This window comes from Mauremys reevesii, linkage group 1 (genome assembly GCF_016161935.1).
Source record: "Mauremys reevesii isolate NIE-2019 linkage group 1, ASM1616193v1, whole genome shotgun sequence".
In the NCBI taxonomy this organism is placed as follows: Eukaryota; Metazoa; Chordata; order Testudines; family Geoemydidae; genus Mauremys; species Mauremys reevesii.
In genome coordinates this window covers 54028737-54048877 of record NC_052623.1, presented here as the reverse complement: position 1 = coordinate 54048877, position 20141 = coordinate 54028737, and the positions used below count along the sequence as shown (strand labels likewise).

Here is a 20141-nt window from a genome sequence, read left to right as displayed (position 1 = left end):
TAGTCTTCAAATATGTTAAGGGATGTTAAAAGAGGATCGTGATCAATTGTTCTCCATGTCCACTGAAGATAGGACAAGAACTGGCTTAATCTGCAACAAGATTTAGATTAGATATTTAGAAAAACTTTCTAACTACAAGGATAGTTAAGTACTGGAATAGATCACTTAGAGCGGTTGTGGAATCCCCATTACCAGAGGTTTTTAAAAGTGGTTTTGACAATCACTTGTCAAGGAGGTCTGGGTAGACTTAGTCCTGCCTCAGTACAGGGGACTGGACTAGGTGACCTCTCTAGGTCCCAGTCTTCCACCCCTACATTTTTATGATTCTAGGTAGGCCTGATTCCTGGCAGGCTGCCTTGGAGCCACAAACCCTGGAAGCGCTGGAGTTCTCAAGCAGCCCACCAGGCCAGGTGCTGAGGAGCTGGGCAGGTGACCTGGCAGGAACCCAAGCAGGTTTCTGTTGGAAACCTGCTTGGTTTCTGGAGGAACTTTGTAGAAATTGAACTGTCTCTGCAGAACATTTTGATTTCTGACAAATTCCAATGAAAAATTGTTTAGTTGGAATTTTCCAGCCAACTCCACTCCTAAAGGAGCTGGTAGAAGCACCATCACTTGAGGCATTTTAACCGTGGACACAACACTGCTGATAGTGCAGTTGAATAATCCTGCAGGATGGACTAGACATGGCCTGCTCTAGGGTTTTTGCTGCCCCAAGCAAAACAATTTTTTGCTGCCCCCAACCCCACCCCTGGGCTCTCATTCCCCTCACCAGTGCCCTCCCCTACCTGCACCTCCTGCTGCCTCAGCACTGGGCTCTCCCTCCCACCCCAGCCCACCTGCACCCCCTGCCTCCCCAGCCCTGGGCTCCCCTCCACCAGTTCTGACTCCGCCCACTCCCCCTTGCCTCCATCCGCTCCAGCGCTGGCAGTGTTGGGATAAGCAGTGGGGCTCCTGGGACGTGCCTCAGCCCAGGGTCCCTCCAGCCGGGGCTCCCGCCTCCAGGACTGGCCGGGACCCAGGAGGGCAGAGCTGGGGGACCAGGACAGAGTAGCCCCAGAGGGAGCGGAGCCCTGGAGAGCGGGATGGGGGCCCTGCACGGCAGCGCCCCACTTTCTATGGCCCCACTCTTGCTTCTGGCCACCCTGCTGCAGCCCCTGGGTGGCTCAGGCCACTTCGCCCAGCCCTTGCTTAGGGGCTGGTGGGCGGCCACCCTGCGGCACCTGCAGGCGGCTCCGTGTGCCCCGCGGGGCGGCCCCCAGCTAGAGTGTCCCCCATTCGGAGCCTGCCCGGCCCAGCCACAAGGTGTGGGCGCTGCTCCCCTGCAGCTGGCAGTGCGAACCGCAGCAGCCCCAGGGCGCCCCCAGTGCAAGATGCACTGCTGCTGCCAGGGCTGGCTCTAGGCTTTTGCCGCCCGAAGCAAAAAAAAATAAAATAAAATAAAAGATGGCCGGAATGCCACCCCTGAAAATGTGCCGCCCCAAGCATGTGCTTGGTTTGCTGGTGCCTAGAGCCGGCCCTGGGACTAGATATTCAAATTGGTCTCTTGCATTTGTAAATTGCATAATTCTAGCTTATTCTTCCTATTTATAGAAAGATATTGATCACTGGTGCTGTTTCTGGCTCTCTTACCCTCTACAATATGATTTTTGCAATGTATATGCACACATTTGGAGGATGTTGGGTGAAATCCTGGCCCCACTAAAGTCAGATTCTAGATATCTGTGTCAGTTTCTAGATTCCTGCCAGAATTTAGCTCAAAAGGTGCATAAGGGTTTTGGTGTGATTGTATGTTTTTAATTTGAGGAAAAGGCTATGATAGGCTGAAATCTTTCTTATGACATATAATAGTGAAATATATGCCCAATTCCATAAAGATTGATCAATACTGACTTTATAATCACGTCGCTGAATATTTGCACACACTGAATCCTCTTAGTATTTTTAAACCATGGTATTTATCTATTTGTTTTGGTCTGACTATTGTCCTTCAAAATAAATGTCACACTATATCTCAGGGGTAGTCAACAGACAAATTGCAGGCCAAATCTGGACCACCCGATGCTTCTGAATGGACCCAAAAATCTTTTTATTTAATTATCATTTTTTTAATTATTTTCTCTGGAGCCTGGACTTTGACTATATCTTGACTAAGAAATTTGGACCTTGACAAAAAATAGTTGATTACCCCTGCTATATCATCTATTCCAGTCTGGATAAACAAAAATGTTATATTTGTCTTAACAAAAAGGCATCAAAATGCAAATTTTTCATATTCAAAATGTAGTTTATTTCCCGATATACAGCACTACTGTTAACAGAAATCAAGGATTGGATTGAGCCTGTACTTCATTGTACACTGTGCCGGTCATACTCTGATAGCCCTATCAATTTTTGAACAATTTAAAGTGCTCTTCTGTTTTTCAAGTGACCTTGTGAAAATAACAGGAGTACTTGTGGCACCTTAAAGACTAACAAATTTATTTAAGCATGAGCTTTCGTGAGCTACAGCTCACTTCTTCGGATGCATAGAATGGAACACACAAACAGGGGATATTTATACATGTATAAATGGAACACACAGACGGGATATTTATACATGTATAAATATCCCCTGTCTGTGTGTTCCATTCTATGCATCCGAAGAAGTGAGCTGTAGCTCACGAAAGCTCATGCTTAAATAAATTTGTTAGTCTTTAAGGTGCCACAAGTACTCCTGTTTTTTTTTGCGGATACAGACTAACACGGCTGCTACTCTGAAACTTGTAAAAATAGCAACTGTTTTATGCCCATGGTCTTTAAAACAAAACAAAATTAATACAATTGCTTATACAGTACAGATATTTTTGAACAATACAGTATGTGTGCATGCTCTGGGGATTCAGAAATCTTTCTTTTCCTGAAACAGTAATAAAGGAGGCACCCTATCAGAACAATCAAAACAACCATTCACCAGAAATGAAATCAAACCGAAACACCTCTACCCCAATATAACGCTGTCCTCAGGAGCCAAAAAATCTTACCGCGTTATAGGTGAAACCGCATTATATCGAACTTGCTTTGATCCACCAGAGTGCGCAGCCGATCCTCTCTCTCCCCCTCCCCCGAGTGCTGCTTTACTGCATTATATGCGAATTTGTGTTATATTGGGTCGCGTTATATTGGGGTATAGGTGTACTTTTTAGCTCTCCCTTTACAGTTTTAAAAAAAAGTGTGATCAGTGTTGTGTTTCTCTGTTTGTCATTTGAAAAGCAAATATAAAAACCCTCCGGAAAATAGGATATCCTACTGAGTAAAATAAACAATTCAGCAAAGTGTACACATCCTGGAATATTACCTCACCTTTCACTGTTGCCTATAGTTTTATCAATAGGGGACTTCTCTTGTTTAAAACTAACATGAAACGTGGTATTTGTAACTTCTGAAAGAAACACAGTTAAGATTACAAAAGTTTTGGATATACTACTACAGAAACAACTTAAAAGTGTAAGCCATACAAAGTACATTTTGTACGTGGTAACAATGGGCTAAGGGCCATATCCACATAGAGGTGGATGACTATACCTGCATTTAATATGAATTATCTTAAATTCTGCATTTAAACTGTAGCAGCAATAAGCAGTTGTCTTGCTACAGAGTAGGGTGGCAATGTGGTACATAAATAATTTTGGGACACGATCCAATGCCCATTGAAATCAGTGGAAAAACTCCCAGGGGGCATGGATCAGAACCTCTAATAAAAAGCCATAAGAGAGAAAGGGGTCATTTGATTAAGTTAATGGCTAGTAAATTTAAAAGAAAAGTATTTTTTTCTGTAGGGAGTCATCAGCCTGTAGGAAATCATACAGCTAAATACAGCAGATAGATTTAAAGGTTTGATCATTTTATAACCAATAATGTGCAGGGGTCAGAAAGGAATTTTCTGTCTTCTGCACAACTGGTCAAGTGCACTGTGGGATGTTTTAGCCTTACTTGGAAGCATCACTAATAAGCCACTGTTGGAGGCAGGTAGCCAAACTTGATGAAGCATTGATCAGATCTGAGATGGCAAATCATATGTTCCTAGAGGTAGATTTTCTGAGGTGCTGAGCACTTCCTGAAGGCACTGAAAGCTCTCACCCATTGAGCTCAGAACCTCATGGGATCTAGTCTTCAATCTCTACTGCTTCTTAATTTCTTGGATAAAATTTTGGTGTAGATATTTCCACTATTTTCAAGGGAAAGGGAAGTACAGAGTACAGAAAGTGCTATTTATGAATTCCACCAGTTTCTTATTTGTATCACAGTAGCATCTAGAGGCCACAACTGAGATTATGGCCCCATTGTACATAGTAAAAAAGTATATCCCTTATAATGCTTGTAAATTTAAATAGACAAGACAGACAAATGGTGAGAAAGGAAACAAAGGCACAGAGAAGTGGACTGTTGTAGACCAGTGGTAGAGTCCAAACTAGAACTTGGGTGAATATAAAAATGGCCATACTGGGTTAGACCAAAGGTCCATCCAGCCCAGTATCCTGTCTCCCAGAGGGAGTGAACCTAACAAGTAATGATCAAGTGATTTAACCTCCATGAATTTATCCAGTTCTCTTTTAAACCCCGTTTTAGTCCTAGCCTTCACAACTTCCTCAGGCAAGGAGTTCCACCGGTTGACTGTGTGCTGTGTGAAGAAGAACTTCCTTGTATTTGTTTTAACCTGCTGCCTATTAATTTCATTTGGTGACCCCTAGTTCTTATATTATGGGAACAAGTAAATAACTTATCCATATTCACTTTCTCCACACCACTCATGATTTTATATACCTCTATCATATCCCCACTTAGTCTCCTCTTTTCCAAGCTGAAAAGTCCTAGCGTCTTTAATCTCTCCTCATATGGGATCCATTCCAAACCCCTGATCATTTTAGTTGCCCTTCTCTGAACCTTTTCTAATGCTAGTATATCCTTTCTGAGATGAGGAGACCACATCTGTACTCAGTATTCAAGATGTGGGCATACCATGGATTTAAATAAGGGCAATAAGATATTCTCAGTCTTATTCTCTATCCCTTTTTTAATGATTCCTAACATCCTGTTTGCTTTTTTGACTGCTGCTGCACACTGCGTGGACGTCTTCAGAGAACTATCCATGATGACTCCAAGATCTCTTTCCTGATTAGTTGTAGCTAAATTAGCCCCCATCATATTGTATGCATAGCTGGGTTGGTTTTTTTTTCAATGTGCATTACTTTACATTTATCCACATTAAATTTCATTTGCCATTTTGTTGCCCAATCATTTAGTTTTGTGAGATCTTTTTGAAGTTCTTCACAGTCTGCTTTGGTTTTAACTATCTTGAGCAATTTAGTATCGTCTGCAAACTTTGCCACCTCACTGTTTACCTCTTTCTCCATAACATCTATGAATAAGTTGAATAGGATTGGTCCTAGAACTGACCCTTGGGGAACACCACTAGTTACCCCTCTCCAATCTGAAAATTTACCATTTATTCCTACACTTTGTTCCATCTTTTAACCAGTTCTCAATCCATGAAAGGATCTTCCCTCTTATCCCATGGCAACTTAATTTACTTAAGAGCCTTTGGTGAGGGACCTTATCAAAGGCTTTCTGGAAATCTAAGTACACTATGTCCACTGGATCCCCCTTGTCCACCTGTTTGTTGACCCCTTCAAAGAACTCTAATAGATTAAGACATGATTTCCCTTTACAGAAACCATGTTGACTTTTGCCCAACAATTTATGTTCTTCTATGTGTCTGATAATTTTATTCTTTACTGGTCTGTAATTGCTGGGATCACTTCATTAGCTATCTTCCAGTCACTGGGTACAGAAGCTGATTTAAAGGACAGGTTACAAACCATAGTTAATAGTTCCACAATTTCACATTTGAGTTCTTTCAGAACTCTTGGGTGAATGCCATCTGGTCCTGGTGACTTGTTACTGTTAAGTTTATCAATTAATTCCAAAACCACCTCTAATGACACTTCAATTTGTGACAATTCCTCAGATTTGTCACCTACAAAGGATGGCTCAGGTTTGGGAATCTCCCTAGCATCCTCAGCCGTGAAGACTGAAGAAAAGAATTCATTTAGTTTCTCCACAATGACTTTATTAGCTTTAAGTGCTCCTTTTCTATCTTGATCGTCCAGGGGCCCCGCTGGTTGTTTAGCAGGCTTCCTGCTTCTGATGTACTTAAAACACATTTTATTATTACCTTTTGAGTTTTTGGCTAGCCGTTCTTCAAACTCCTTTTTGGCTTTTCTTATTATATTTTTACGCTTAATTTGGCAGTGTTTATGCTCCTTCTATTTATCTCACTAGGATTTGACATCCACTTTTTAAAAGATGCCTTTTTATCTCTCACTGCTTCTTTTACAGCAGCCCCCCATCAGCTCCCCTTTCCCCTACGTTCTCCATGCGGCAGACACCCAGCAGGCTATCAATTGCTAGGCAGTTCAGCTGTCCCTCCCCCTCCTGCTTGCTGTGTGTGTGTGTGCGCGCGCGTGCTAATGTCAGGGTGCCCTCCCCCCTGCTCCTTTACCTCATCCGGCCATCTCCACAGAGCAGCGGGGACAGGACAGGGCTCAAGACAGAGGGAGCTTGCTGGCAGCAGCTGCTGTCTCAACTTGCTGATCAACTTAAAAAGGCAGTGTGCTTAGAGTGGAGTCAGCATACTTAAAGGGGCAATGCAGTCTCTCTCTCTCTCACACACTGTGTATGTGTCTGTCTCTCTCTGCCATGCTGTCTCCAAGCCCTCCATTCGTGCTGCCTTGTAGAGTGTGATACTACATTAATGACGTGTTAACTCTTGAGGGCTCGGCCGAGTGCTAGTTAATCATTTAGCAGTAAGGCATTCCCTGAGAATTGTCCCACCCTCTTCTACATTCTGACTCCACCACCTCAACCAAGCTATGCAATCATCATTGCTGTGTACAGTATTAAATTGTTTAAAACTTGTACTGTATATATGTTCCTGAAAAATGCAACTTTAAGTGAAACAATGTTAAGTGAATCCAATTTCCCCATAAGAATTAATGTAAATAGCAGGGGTTAGGCTCAGGAAATTTTTTCACATATATCTATCTATCTATCTATCTGTATATGTTTGTGTGTCTTTTGTCTGGTGAAAAAAATTTCCCTGGAACCTAACCCCTGCTATTTACATTAATTCTTATGGGGAAATTGGATTCACTTAACATTGTTTCACTTAAAGTTGCATTTTTCAGGAACATAACTACAACGTTAAGTGAGGAATTACTGTACAAGCATTTCAGTTGTTTCCTTCAGACCTCACTCCATGTTCTAGATGGATTTGATATGGTCCTTTCATTAACACCTACCTTACTACGCCAATCAATATTTGTATTTTCCTTCTTGCTGTCCATACTCTTGCCTTGTAATGTTCCATTATCCCTTCTATATCTTCATTCAGCTGATTTTCCTCTTCCTTTGTACTGAAGCCGTCCATGGGGATTTCACTAGTCTCTCCAAATCTTCTTCCCTCACCTCCTATTTTAAAGCCCTTATGAGTTGTGCCAGATTAATACCCCAGATACTCAAGTGGAGTCCATCAGTCAAGAAGAGTCTTCTTTCTATGAATGCCTCTCAAAGATCGATCATCCCAAACTATTCCTTAGAGCACCAGTCATTGAGCCATCTGTTGATCTTCATTGTCTAGACACAGCTGCGCTCTCCTTCTATAAGGACCAGAAGTATTCTGCTGAAAATCACCTGAGCTCCCACTTCAAGTGTCTTACCCAGCCGAGCGTAGTTGTCCTTGATCCATTTCACTCTATTTAGAAATGTAGCTGTTTATTCAGACTGTTTTTTTCATATGTTGGTGAAGAAAACAGTTGCAAAATATGGAGTTAGAAAGAAACTAAGGCCACAACCTAGCCACTTGCATAAAAAAAAATGGCAGGATCAGTGCCTAACTAGGAAAAGCTGCTCAGAAACCAATATCTTCCTTATTATAGAACAATAGAATAGTACTGAAGGAGTGAAACAAATCCTATAAAATGATTGTTTGGGATTAAACGAGTCAAGAGGTCTCTTCAACTGTATTTTCCCCCAATCTTTTGACCAAGAATTAATTGTCCTAAAACCTACTCAGAATCAAATGTCTGAAATTAGGAAGTGAAAAACTGTTTTCCTCCTGTTTCTACAGGATTTCCCTGAGTATTTCCATCTCATGATGATCTTATTGGACAAGCCAAGATTTGCAGGTTTATTCAAAGAGCATTTGTACAAATTTTACACTACAAAAATACAGAACTGACCTGGAAATTGTGAAAGAATTATTAAAAGTCATGCTTACCTTATGTACAAATAAATTGAATGAAAAATATACATTCTAAGTTGTTTTCTATCACTTTAATTACAAGATGTAGATCTCAAATAATGAAAATGAGAGACCTCTTACCAAAAGTTGATATACAGCTAAACATCTTGAAACAAACATTGGGTGGCTTGATTTTTTAAAACTATTTTAATTAATTTTGACATGCAATCACATAAATTTGATTTTTACTATAAGAAGAAAGAATAGGGATTTGGATTTTATTTGGGGTTTACAATCTAATTTAAATAACACGGGCTAGATTTGCTACTGCCAGTTTCTCCTAGGCAGTGTGTGAGATGAGCTGCAAGGGATTTGGGACTGCCTGATTCTGGGGTTAGTTCTACACCAGTCCCTCCCTTTGTGTAATTCCAAGGCTACTCTTCAGTGGCTGACTATGGCTTCTAAAGGGGCCAGGGCCTCCAGCCAGCCCCTTCTAGCTCCTGACACACATCTTGTGTACACCCACTAGGCAGATCAGCCTGTTTTCTGGCCCTTTGCACTCCAAAGGGGCCAGATCACTAAGAGAGAATATGTCCCTATAACTTATAGTTTAATATGTCAGAACAAAAAAGTTGTCTCAGATCCTTCAAGGAATGTACAACTTACATATTCTGCTCTGCCTTTGTGCAGAACTCACAGGAGTTTGGGTTAATTGTGCTTTTGACTAAAGAGTCTCCTTGCACCCACATGAGAGCTCAACGCAATCTCACTATTCATGGGACGAGGTATATTCTATAACAGAGGTAAATGGTTATTTTTCTCTCACAGGACAGATACCAGCTATGATAGCTAGTGTGGCACCAATCTCAGAGTTTGTTTAAATTTGACATTCATATGTAAAAATATGGTCTAAATTATCCATTCAGATCCTTAAGTATTGCACACATGGAGATGGCAGACTATCTGAATCAAATTACCATAGGGATCTGAGAGTTTAGCCCTGAAACTGAGCAGAATCAATCTCTGTAGCTATAGTATTTGTTCTGACATCTCTCTTCAATGCCATGAGGACAGTTTGCCCATTCAAGATATTATAGTTTTGATTTTCAGAAATGTGTGTAATGAATATATGCAAAAGACCACTCAGACATATAAGTAGTCATTTCTGTGAGCATCTATCATGCTTATCTGAGAGCATGTAATTGTATTGTAATTGTTAATATATGGACACTAGGCTCCAAGTTGCTCATGCACTTGGATGTGCAATTGCACATACACTTTTGAAAATCTGGTCCTGTCTTTAAATTACCTCTAAATCTTTCCAAGCTCTGCTTTTCTACCAGCCATGAACATTAAGGATCTAGGAATGTTAATACAATGATCAGCTATAGTGCTTTCCATCTGAAACTATTACAGTTGTACAGTACAGTACAACTAAAATTATTTTTCACCTTACTAGTCCTGGGGAATTGTGTGAAAAATTAAAAATTCAGTGCCAAAAAATTAAATCTGCACACATTTTAAAATTCTGTAAAATTCTGCATATTTGTCAAAACAACACAATATAATCACTCCAGTTTCAATTATTTTGGTAATTTATTTCAAAATACCTGTCAGCGATACAGACAACAGCAAAAAAGATTCCCCCAGAAGTAGAGAGTTAAATAAACCCAGACAACAACCCAGTTCCAGTTAGGGGCTGCTAGAGGATGCTGCAGGAGGCTTTGTGGGGCCCACAGGACAGCCAAACCTCACTACCTGATACCAGTAAGCTCCTTAGCCTCTGGCTGGGGGCTGGTCTACACTAAGGGGAAAAATCGATATAAGATACGCAACTTCAGCTACGTGAAATGGTGCTGAGAAGTGTATCTTATATCGATCGACTTACCCCCTCTCTCGGCGGATCGATGTCGTCGGGGGCTCCATAGACGCCGCGCCCGCTGCGTTCGCGTGGTTGGAGTTCGGAGATAGATCGCGCGGGATATCGATATCGCGCGTCTAGATGATCGATGATCGATCCTGATAAATCGAAATCGCTACCGCCGATACGGTGCGCGTGTGTAGTGTAGCCTGGGATTCTCTTAGGGTCACCCTCCCCCCCTTACAAAGCTGCAGGAGGATTAGCCACTAGCTGACCCAGAGGGAGCAGGTCAGAGCCCTCTTTCCTGGACAGTGCCCCTCCCTATTTTCTTTCCCTTTGTAAAGAAACTTGTTTTGCCACCTTTGTCTGTTTAGTCTCTGAGATAACATCACTGCATATCCATATTTTCTCTGAGTTGTTACAAACATTTTGCAGTGATGTTAATAACTTGTATCTTAGATTTCAAACAATGTATGTATATTACATGTCATCTTTTAAATAAAGATCAGGACACCAGCGTGTGAGGTGCAGTAGGCCAAGCCTGAGGAGTTGCTGACCCAGAGTAGTGAACCACAAATGGGTCTCCATGTCACAGGCCCTAAGAACAATATGGTCGCTGCTGCTACTGCTGTTCCCTTTGAGAAGGGTAAAGATGTTGGCAGTTTCGTACTTTCACCTCCTCCACCCCCAATACACAGAGGGGATCCTTGCTGCTGCTTCGTTGCAAGGAAGCCTCACTCGTTCATGTATCTGGGGTGGCTCCTCGCTGTTTCCTCCTCCCACCCCCATCCCCGCTGGGCTGGGAGCTCCTCCCTGCACCCCAGCCCCCCGCCCGACCCCGGCACAGAGCCGGGGGGCTTCTCCCTACACCCCTCCGCCCCCGCCCCGGTGACTTCTCCCTACACCCCCCACCCCAGACCCCGACACAGACACAGAGCTGGGAGCTCCTCCCTGCACCCCCACCCCAGATCCCGACACAGAGCCAGGGGCTCCTCCCCGCTGTGCCCGTTCCGTTCACCCTTCCCCCCGGGCTAGGGGCTCCTTCCGGCCGCGCCCTGCCCCTCTCCCTTCCCGCCTCCCGGGCTGGGGACTCCGCCCTGTCTCCGCGGCGCGGCGGTTCTTTTCCGGAACGTTAGGTCGCGCTCTAGGGCTGCAGCCGCTGTCTCACGAGACCGACCACCCGGTGGCGCCACATCCCCGCGAGACAGAGGCGTAGAACCGCTCCTATCCCATGACGTCACACACTGACACGACGGGAAGAGGAACCAGAAGCCCTAGGAAGTGCGCGCGCACCTGAAGAAGGGCGGCCCCGCCCTTCAATCGGAGGGGGTTGTATTCAATATTATTTTACAGGGCTGGTTCGAGCCGGAGCTTTCTGGCCGCGCACGCGCGCTACGGTCTGGGAACGGACTGTTATTGTTTGAAGGGGATGCACGCGCGGGGGAGGGGATCCGTTACAGACACTGTCGAACTAAGGCGCCTATGTGGAAACGGAGGGGCGGGGCTGCGCCCAGAGCTCACGGGGACCGTCCCCCTGCCCACCCGCCTCCGTGATGCGCTGCAGGCACCGGTGGCCAGGGCTCTCGCTCCGCCAGCTTTGGGGGAATCTGGTCATGGGGGAGGAACCGGGGGGCCGGTGCTAATGGCGGATTGGAGCCGCCCCGGCCTGTGGTAATGCGGGGGGGAGCTGGCTGCCCAGGCTGCTGTTGATGCTCCTGCCTTGTTTTCTCCTCTAGCCGTGGGCTCTTCAGAGGCCTGTAACCAGACAGAAGCAGGAGTCCCTTCCAGTGTATTTCACCCTGTGCTCCAGCCAGTCTGGGGGCTGGGACCGCCCTGTTTGCAGGTGACATTTCGCAGCAGAGCCTCCCAGTGGCAGGTCCCTGTTGGGGGTTTCACGTGGTGAGAGGAACGGGCTCCCTGTATGGTCATGCGCACCCCCCCCCCCCCCGACAGGCAAAAATATTCCTGCCCAAGCACATCCTCTCCTGTAAGGCGGCACTGAGAACTGCGGCGGTCACGTTTGAATGTCGGGCTAAATTCCAGCACAAGCTCCTGTGTCCATTGCACACGGAGCGATGAACTCAGAGCACAAACTGGCAGTGACAGGGAGTCAGTATTTGACCAGGGGCATGATATCAGACACCTCTAAACCTCAGATCTGTGGCATGGAAATAATGCCCACCTGTGAGCCTTAATTAAGCTACGTTAGTAAAGGTCTTTGAGGTTCTCAAACAGAAAGTACTCTATAAGTGCGATGTATCATTATAATGCCTGCCTTTCCTGCTTCTCTTTTATAAGATTTTTATAGTTAGAAGTAGAAGGAAAAATGTCAGTTTTCAGTGGACATAAATTAATATAATAAACAAATAGTTCTGCTAGGTCTAAGGCCTGGTATTTTTTTTAATAACATCAATTTTCAGTGGGCTGCTGTTTATCTGCAAGACAACTTATTTCAATAAAAGTAATTGTTTACAGTGTTGTAGGCATATTGATCTCAGGATATTAGTGAGATAAGGTGGAGAGGCAATATATTTTACTGGACCCACTTCTGTTGGTGAGAGAGAGAAGCTTTCGACCTATACAGAAGAGCTCTGTGTACCTTGAAAGCTTGTCTCTTTCACCAACAGAAGTTGGTCCAATAAAAGATATTGCCTCAGGTTCACCCACCTTGTCTCTAATAAAAGTAATTGTCATTTGAAAGCCATTACTTGGTATTGTTAAATAATGTTATGACAATGGGTATGTCTACACTACGGGATTATTCCGATTTTACATAAACTGGTTTTGTAAAACAGATTGTATAAAGTCGAGTGCACGCGGCCACACTAAGCACATTAATTCGGCGGTCTGCGATCATGTACCTAGGCTAGCGTCGATTTCCGGAGCGTTGCACTGTGAGTAGCTATCCCATAGCTATCCCATAGTTCCCGCAGTCTCCCCTGCCCATTGGAATTCTGGGTTGAGATCCCAATGGAAAAACAGTGTCGCGGGTGATTCTGAGTAAATGTCGTCACTCAATCCTTCCTCCGGGAAAGCAACGGCAGACAATCATTTCGCGCCCTTTTTCCCTGGATTGCCCTGGCAGACGCCATAGCATGGCAACCATGGAGCTCGTTTTGCCTTTTGTCACTGTCACCGTATGTGTACTGGATGCTGCTGACAGACATGGTACTGCACTGCTACACAGCAGCATTCATTTGCCTTTGCAAGGTAGCAGAGACGGTTACCAGTCATATTGCACCGTCTGCCATGCCATTATAAATTGGCGATGAGATGACGGTTATCAGTCGTTCTGTACCGTCTGCTGCTATCATGGGTGCTCCTGGCTGGCCGCGCTGAGGTCGGCTGGGGGCGCATAGGCAAAAATGGGAATGACTCCCCGGGTCATTCCCTTCCTATGTTTTGTCTAAAAATAGAGTCAGTCCTGCTTAGAATATGGGGCAAGTGTACTAGAGAACCAGAGAACAGCCGCTCCGTGTCAGAGCCCCAGAGATCCCGCAAAAATGATGAGCTGCATGCCATTCTAGGGGGTGCCCCTGCAACAACCCCACCCGTTGCTTCCCTCCTCCCCCAACCCTCCTGGGCTAGCGTGGCAGTTTCCCCCCATTTGTGTGATGAAGTAATAAAGAATGCAGGAAGAAGAAACACTGAGTTTTTAGTGAGATAAAATGAGAGGGAGGAAGCCTCCAGTTGCTATGATAATCCAGGCAGGACATTAAAGGGGGGGGGGAGAGGAGCCCAGCCCCTGCTTCTATGATAGTCCAGGCAGTACAGAATCTTTTCTTTAGACATGAAAGGGGGGGGCGGCTGATGGAACTCAGCCCTCAGTTGCTATGATGAGGACCGTTACCAGCCGTTCTGTACCATCTGCTGGGAATGACCAGGAGTCATTCCTATTTTTATCCAGGCGCCCCCGTCCGACCTCACCGAGGCCAGCCAGGAGCACTCACAGGATGATGATGAGGACGGCTATCAGTCCTTCTGTACTGTACCGTCTGCCCGGGGAGGGGAGGGGAGAGGATGCTGCGGTTTAGTGCTGCAGCACCCCGTCTACCAGCAGCATGCAGTAGACATAGGGTGACATTGAAAAAAGGCGAGAAACGATTTTTTTCCCTTTTCCTTCGGGTGTGGGGAAGGGTGTAAATTGATGACATACACCCTGAAACACCCGGGAAAATGTTTTTGACCCTTCAGGCATTTTGAGCCCAGCCAAGAATGCAAATGCTTTCCGGAGACTGCGGGGACTGTGGGATAGCTGGAGTCCTCAGTACCCCCTCCCTCCCTCCATGAGCGTCCATTTGATTCTTTGGCTTTCCGTTACGCTTCTCATGCAGCACTGTGCTGAGTCCCTGCTGTGGCCTCTGTCTATCATAGATTGGAGATTTTTTCAAATGCTTTGTCATTTCGTCTTCTGTAACGGAGCTCTGATAGAACAGATTTGTCTCCCCATACAGCGATCAGATCCAGTATCTCCCGTACGGTTCATGCTGGAGCTCTTTTTGGATTTGGGACTGCATCGCCACCCGTGCTGATCAGAGCTCCACACTGGGCAAACAGGAAATGAAATTCAAAACTTCGCGGGGCTTTTCCTGTCTACCTGGCCAGTGCATCCAAGTTCAGATTGCTTTCCAGAGCGGTCACAGTGGTGCACTGTGGGATACCGCCTGGAGGCCAATACCGTCGATTTGCGGCCACACTAACCCTAATCCGACATGGCAATACCGATTTCAGCGCTACTCCTCTCGTCGGGGAGGAGTACAGAAATCGGTTTAAAGAGCCCTTTATATCGATATAAAGGGCCTCATTGTGTGGACGGGTGCAGGGTTAAATCAGTTTAACGCTGCTAAATTCGGTTTAAACGCGTAGTGTAGACCAGGCGTTTGTGAGAAATGCATATAAATTAGTGGATTCAGCACCTTTTTTGGAGCAGTTATACTTAGGTATTACAAGACAGCGTTGGGCCTCTGTTACACTGAGTCAACCTCACTGACTTCAGTGGAGTTATACTGGTGTGTAACAGAGGAGAATTCAGCCCATAGCATGTAAGATCAACCTGACCCCTCTCTTTTCCTAGACCTTTTTAACATTTTTTTTATATCTTTGTTAATACTTTATTAAATTGGAACAGGACAGTGACATAGAGTTCAATAATGTGAAATAAATCACAGATTACAGTTATATATATTTAAGAACACTGTGAAACCTTGTGTAATTATATGAATTGGTATGCAAAGTAATTACATTTTATTCATTAACTGTGAGCTCTATCATTGTGGTACTTTTGTTTCTGTACAAATTGCAAGAGACTTTTAAGTATATGTAATATATTGTTTATCTTTCTTTCATGTGACTTGAAAGGTATCAATAGATATTTAATTCAAAGCAAATATGTAGATTTATTTCAATGTATATTTGAACAGTTCTGAATCCCTTAAGTCCTTTCTTAGGTGTTAACTGCATAAAATTCAGACTTAGACAACTTCAAAGCCTTACATGATCTCACCAACATTTTTTTCCCTCTCTGTCTTACTCCCTTTAACGCCTTTAGGTCTCCCAGTACTCTTCCCTTACATCTCCTCCTTCGCACTACAGATAGTGTCATACTCATTTTCTGTCAAACATTCTCTTCTCCTTCATATCTAGGATGACCATATGTCCTATTTTGGTGGGGACAGTCCCTTTTTAAGCCCTTTCCTGGACGTCTCAACTTTTTTTTTGCCAAAATGGGCATTTGTCCCATTTGCTCTTGCCGACTTGGCGTGCGGTGCAGTGCAGAAGAACATGCAGGGGAGCCCCATGCAAGGTTCCAGTGACCTGCAACAGCCTCGCACATTGGGCTGGGGGTGAGCTCAGGTGAGTGGCTGGGAGCGTCTCATTGTCCTTTTGGGAAATATGATCACCCTATTCTTATCCCTCAACCTCAAGAATTTTTCCTTCACTTGTTTTCCCACTATTAAACTTTGCATGCTGTCTCTTTACTGATTTGTTTACCTTTATATTTTCTTCTAAATTTTAGATTGCAAGATCTTGAGGGTAAGGAATGTCTTTGGTAGGGCACTGTGCATATTTGTGATCCTATAGAAATATTAAGAATAATTTGTATGCTGCAAATATTCTAATATATACTTAGTAAGAAATAGATTCTAAAGCATTAACAATTCTTAAGAAACCATCAGTAAACTACCACAGAACTTTTCAAACTAGAATTTCTCTGTAAAGTTCTTTAATCAAATATAAACCTCAGAATAGGCTTTCCTCGTTTCATCTTGTGTCTTATCTTGTAGTATCTTATCTTTCTTCATAGTGTGAAGAAGGCCCAACAACAATATTGGCATCTCTTTACTTATTTTCTATTTATATGTAGTATTTTGTAAATTACATTTTTTATAAGTGTTGTAGACCGCACATAAATGCAATATTAGTTGTATTCCAAGAAATGGTCAATAACTGAAATAATTGCTATTCCAATTTTCTTGCAATCTGCACTATTTCATACTTACGTAAGAATTTCGTTATGCAGCTCAGACAGTTATATAGATGTATAGAAGAGCAATATTTTCAGAACTAAGATCTAATATTACGGTTCCTTATGAGGAGGGGCGGGGACAGTCTTTAAAGGTATTTAGGCAGCTGAAGATACAGATAGTGGGATATTAAAAAGTGCATAGGCACTTAACTCTGATTGGCAGTGCCTAAATACCTTTAAAAATCTGACCTGGAATATTTTGATTGAAGTGTTGACCTTTCATGGATATTTTTGGGAAAATGGCAAAACTTTGCTTCTGCCTGATTTGTTTGTATGCGTTTTCTCTGATTTTTTTTTCTTGGATGTGGAATACAAAGCTATTCGCTGATATGTTGGTTCTTCAATTTCTATCTTTAGTACAAGGGAAATCTTGTCTTTACATCTAGAAAGACACATCATGAAGACAGGAAACATGGCACTTCCTATTTACTAACCTAACCACAAAGCAAAATGTCAAACACTTTACTGCATAAACTGTTTGCACCATTTTACCAGTTTTACGCCAGAAGGGACTGTATATAGCATGAAGCTATAATGCCTCAGCTTGTGGAGTCATTAGCTCTTACGAGTTATGCATGGTTCGCTGATCACTGTTTGGAACGGAAATTACCAAGAAAAATGTTCAGGTTCGTTTTCTTGTCAGTATATCTCTTCCATTGCTAGTGCTCATTGGAGGCAGGGGACCCAGTGCTCCACTGAGGTACACCTATGAAAAATGGTGTAACCGAATGAAGACTCAGCCCCTTGATATTTATCATCAGATAAATATAGAAAATACTGGCTAATGCATTGTTCCAAATTCACTCTGGTTGTATTTGCTGACCTGCATAGGCAGCAAAGCAATAAAACTAGAGGTAACCCTGTGAGCTCCAAATTTGTCATTTAGTTGCATGAGTAAAGCATTCATAAATAGTAAATATAGTGAACATCTATAATATTGCTGCACAGAGTTCAATGATACATTGTGTTGATATTTTAATTTGATAATATGGGGCTTTTAAAACTCTAAGTCAACATCTCTTCCTACTTGATTTGCTTTGGCAGAGATTTTTGTCAAATTCATCCAAATTTTGAGGCTGATCGTCACAGCTCTCCTTCACCAGGTAGTTAGTTGTGTGGCACTATAATTCTGTGCTTGTGGTTTTTGTTTTATGCAAAGCTGACCATACAGAATCATTTGAGCCCAAGAACACTTGCAGGAAAATACCCTTCTGTAAATTGGAGTATGGTGTTCAATTATATTTCATAGTGCTCATGATGATAAAGTTACCATTTTGCTGTAGTAAGTAATTTTTGATAGAGTGAAGCATAACTGGTGGAGTCTGATACCTTCCTGAGCAGTAAAACATCTGGGCATTCTTGGTCACTAATTTTGATATTCAAGAACAATCTAATGTCTCTTGAAGACAATGCCAAGAGAGGTATGAATGGGCCAAACTCAGAAGTTTGAGTATGGAGCAGGTGTAGATGGGATGTGAAAAGGAGAGTTCAGTTGTTTAAAGGTGAAGAAAATAGTGGAAGAGATAATGCTGAGGGGGCACTGGTTCTGAGGTAGCTGAAGATGGGATAAGCCAAGAGAATCATTCATATGCTGAACAGGAGCAGATGTCAGTAAAGAAAACTTGTCTGGTTGTTTGGATGCCAATTCCATAGCGTGTGTTGACAATGCAAATTTGTCAGCCAGTTTGTGAAATTCAGTGTTGCCTGACATCATTGTTTGTTAGAAGGTGAGGATGTTTCGTTGCAGGCAATGTGAACTGAAGAAAAGTTTGTTTTGTTTTGTTTTTTAATACATTTGTTAGAACAAACCAAACTTTCTATTTTCTGTTTAAAAAATACCCCCGTTTCCAACCAATGTCATTTTTTAAAAGAAAATTCCTTCCCCAAAATTAGTTTTATTTTTAAAAATCAGAGTTCTTATTTATAGATTACTGCTCTTCAAAGGTTCCATGGCTGCATGCTAATGTTTGAAAGGCTTTGCTTAGCACCAAGAGAGCACTTCTGGGGGAACTAAGACACAAGCAATAGGGGTGTTCTTAAAAACACCTGGGACTCAAGGACTGGGCTTCCCCATGCCCTTATTTCATATAGCACCAGTGTCCATAACACAGCCCTCAAAACCTATACATCAACTGCAAATTAAGGACCAGATTTACCAGTGTACTTCAGCTGTTTTGCACTGGTGATGCCAGGCAGCTGTAAGCCCACCTTCATTGCCCAGTGTGCACTGGCTGCTTTGCACTGCTCTGGTGTGCATCTGCCTTTAAAAGTTCAAATAAAAGAAAAAAAATTAAGATATTACATATTTTCAAATCATAATATCACAAGGTAACATGATCTTTGGGTTTCTTGTTATTTCTCAGGTATGAAATTTTTGATCATTTAAAAAAAAAAAAAGGAAATTCCAAGATCTAAAACTACATTAAGATGGCATTAAGGTTGAGTATGTATAAGTAATTTAAAGGTAAAAAAATATTACAGGACAGTTGTATCCCTAAACTAAGCATTACAAACCTAGGAAATGTAGAGTTAAGGTTACTGTTAAATCTAAACATGTTAGGTTCTGGAAATGCACAGTTAAGGAACCCAAAGATGCTGAATTCTGGGCTGTAGTGACACCATGATGGGGGAAAAGGGGCCAAAAAAACCCAGCCCTATGTAATGTATCTTTAAAATCAGTTAAAACTAATCTTGGGCCACAAACACCAAAATGCCTTAATCATAATCATATGATTATGCATAATGTCACTGCAAGAGAACTGATTTGGAGAACTATGTAGTTCAAAAACCAAAACATCCTTAGGAACATATACACAAAAGAGAAAGTGGTTGGCCAGCCAGGAAAAACAAATCGTCATACTCACATTCAGGTGTGTTTAGGGAGGGTTCATATTATTAAAATTAGGTTACTTTTCTCTTCGTGTAAAAGGCTTTTTCTGTTAAAGTTAAAAAAAATCAGGTTAAACCTTTAATATTTTTAAATTGGGGAAGGGGCTAGGATTGCAGCAGCACAACTGGTACAAATACTCCCCACTGTATTTGGGGCTAATAGTATCCAAATCATACTTATGTTTGTTTTGGAAGATTTGGCAAAAATAGGTTATCTCAGACCTCACATACTGAATCACAGAAGAGCCAAAGAATATGTTTTTTAATTTCTATGCTTGGCCCTCCATTAAGCTGTGCTTACGGTCACTAGAAGATATACATGTCAGAAAAAGCAATAGAGGTTGCAGCATTTTGTAGTGTTCATGTCAAAGAGCAAAAGTTAAAAAAAATTGGTAGGGGGTAGGTGACATTGGGCTAAGTGGAATCTTCCTAATGTAAATGAGTCACCTAGCTATGTACTCCCCTGTTTGGTCTTACTCTTGCTATCAGGCAGGAATAATGTGGCTGCTGAACAGTACTCTCATTAGTGCAAGATTGGATTCTCTTGTCCTCATCACTTTTCATCTTGTGTTTAAGCACTGCACACC

At 42.8% G+C, this 20141-nt stretch overlaps 1 protein-coding gene across 6 annotated transcripts in view; it reads left to right on the top strand.

The window, feature by feature from the left end:
- The window catches only part of STARD13 (StAR related lipid transfer domain containing 13), a 480039-nt gene that overhangs the window by 83312 nt on the left and 376586 nt on the right, over positions 1–20141 (top strand). The window contains exon 1 of one of the 6 annotated variants that reach the window (XM_039530680.1): positions 11391–11468. The exons of 1 other annotated variant lie outside the window; for it this stretch is intronic. The gene's annotated coding sequence lies outside the window, so the exon portion shown is untranslated. Of the gene's footprint in view, positions 1–11390; positions 11469–11555; positions 12039–20141 lie in introns of those variants that run through there. 4 more of the 6 variants (XM_039530670.1, XM_039530654.1, XM_039530664.1 and 1 more) reach the window with 4 other exon arrangements.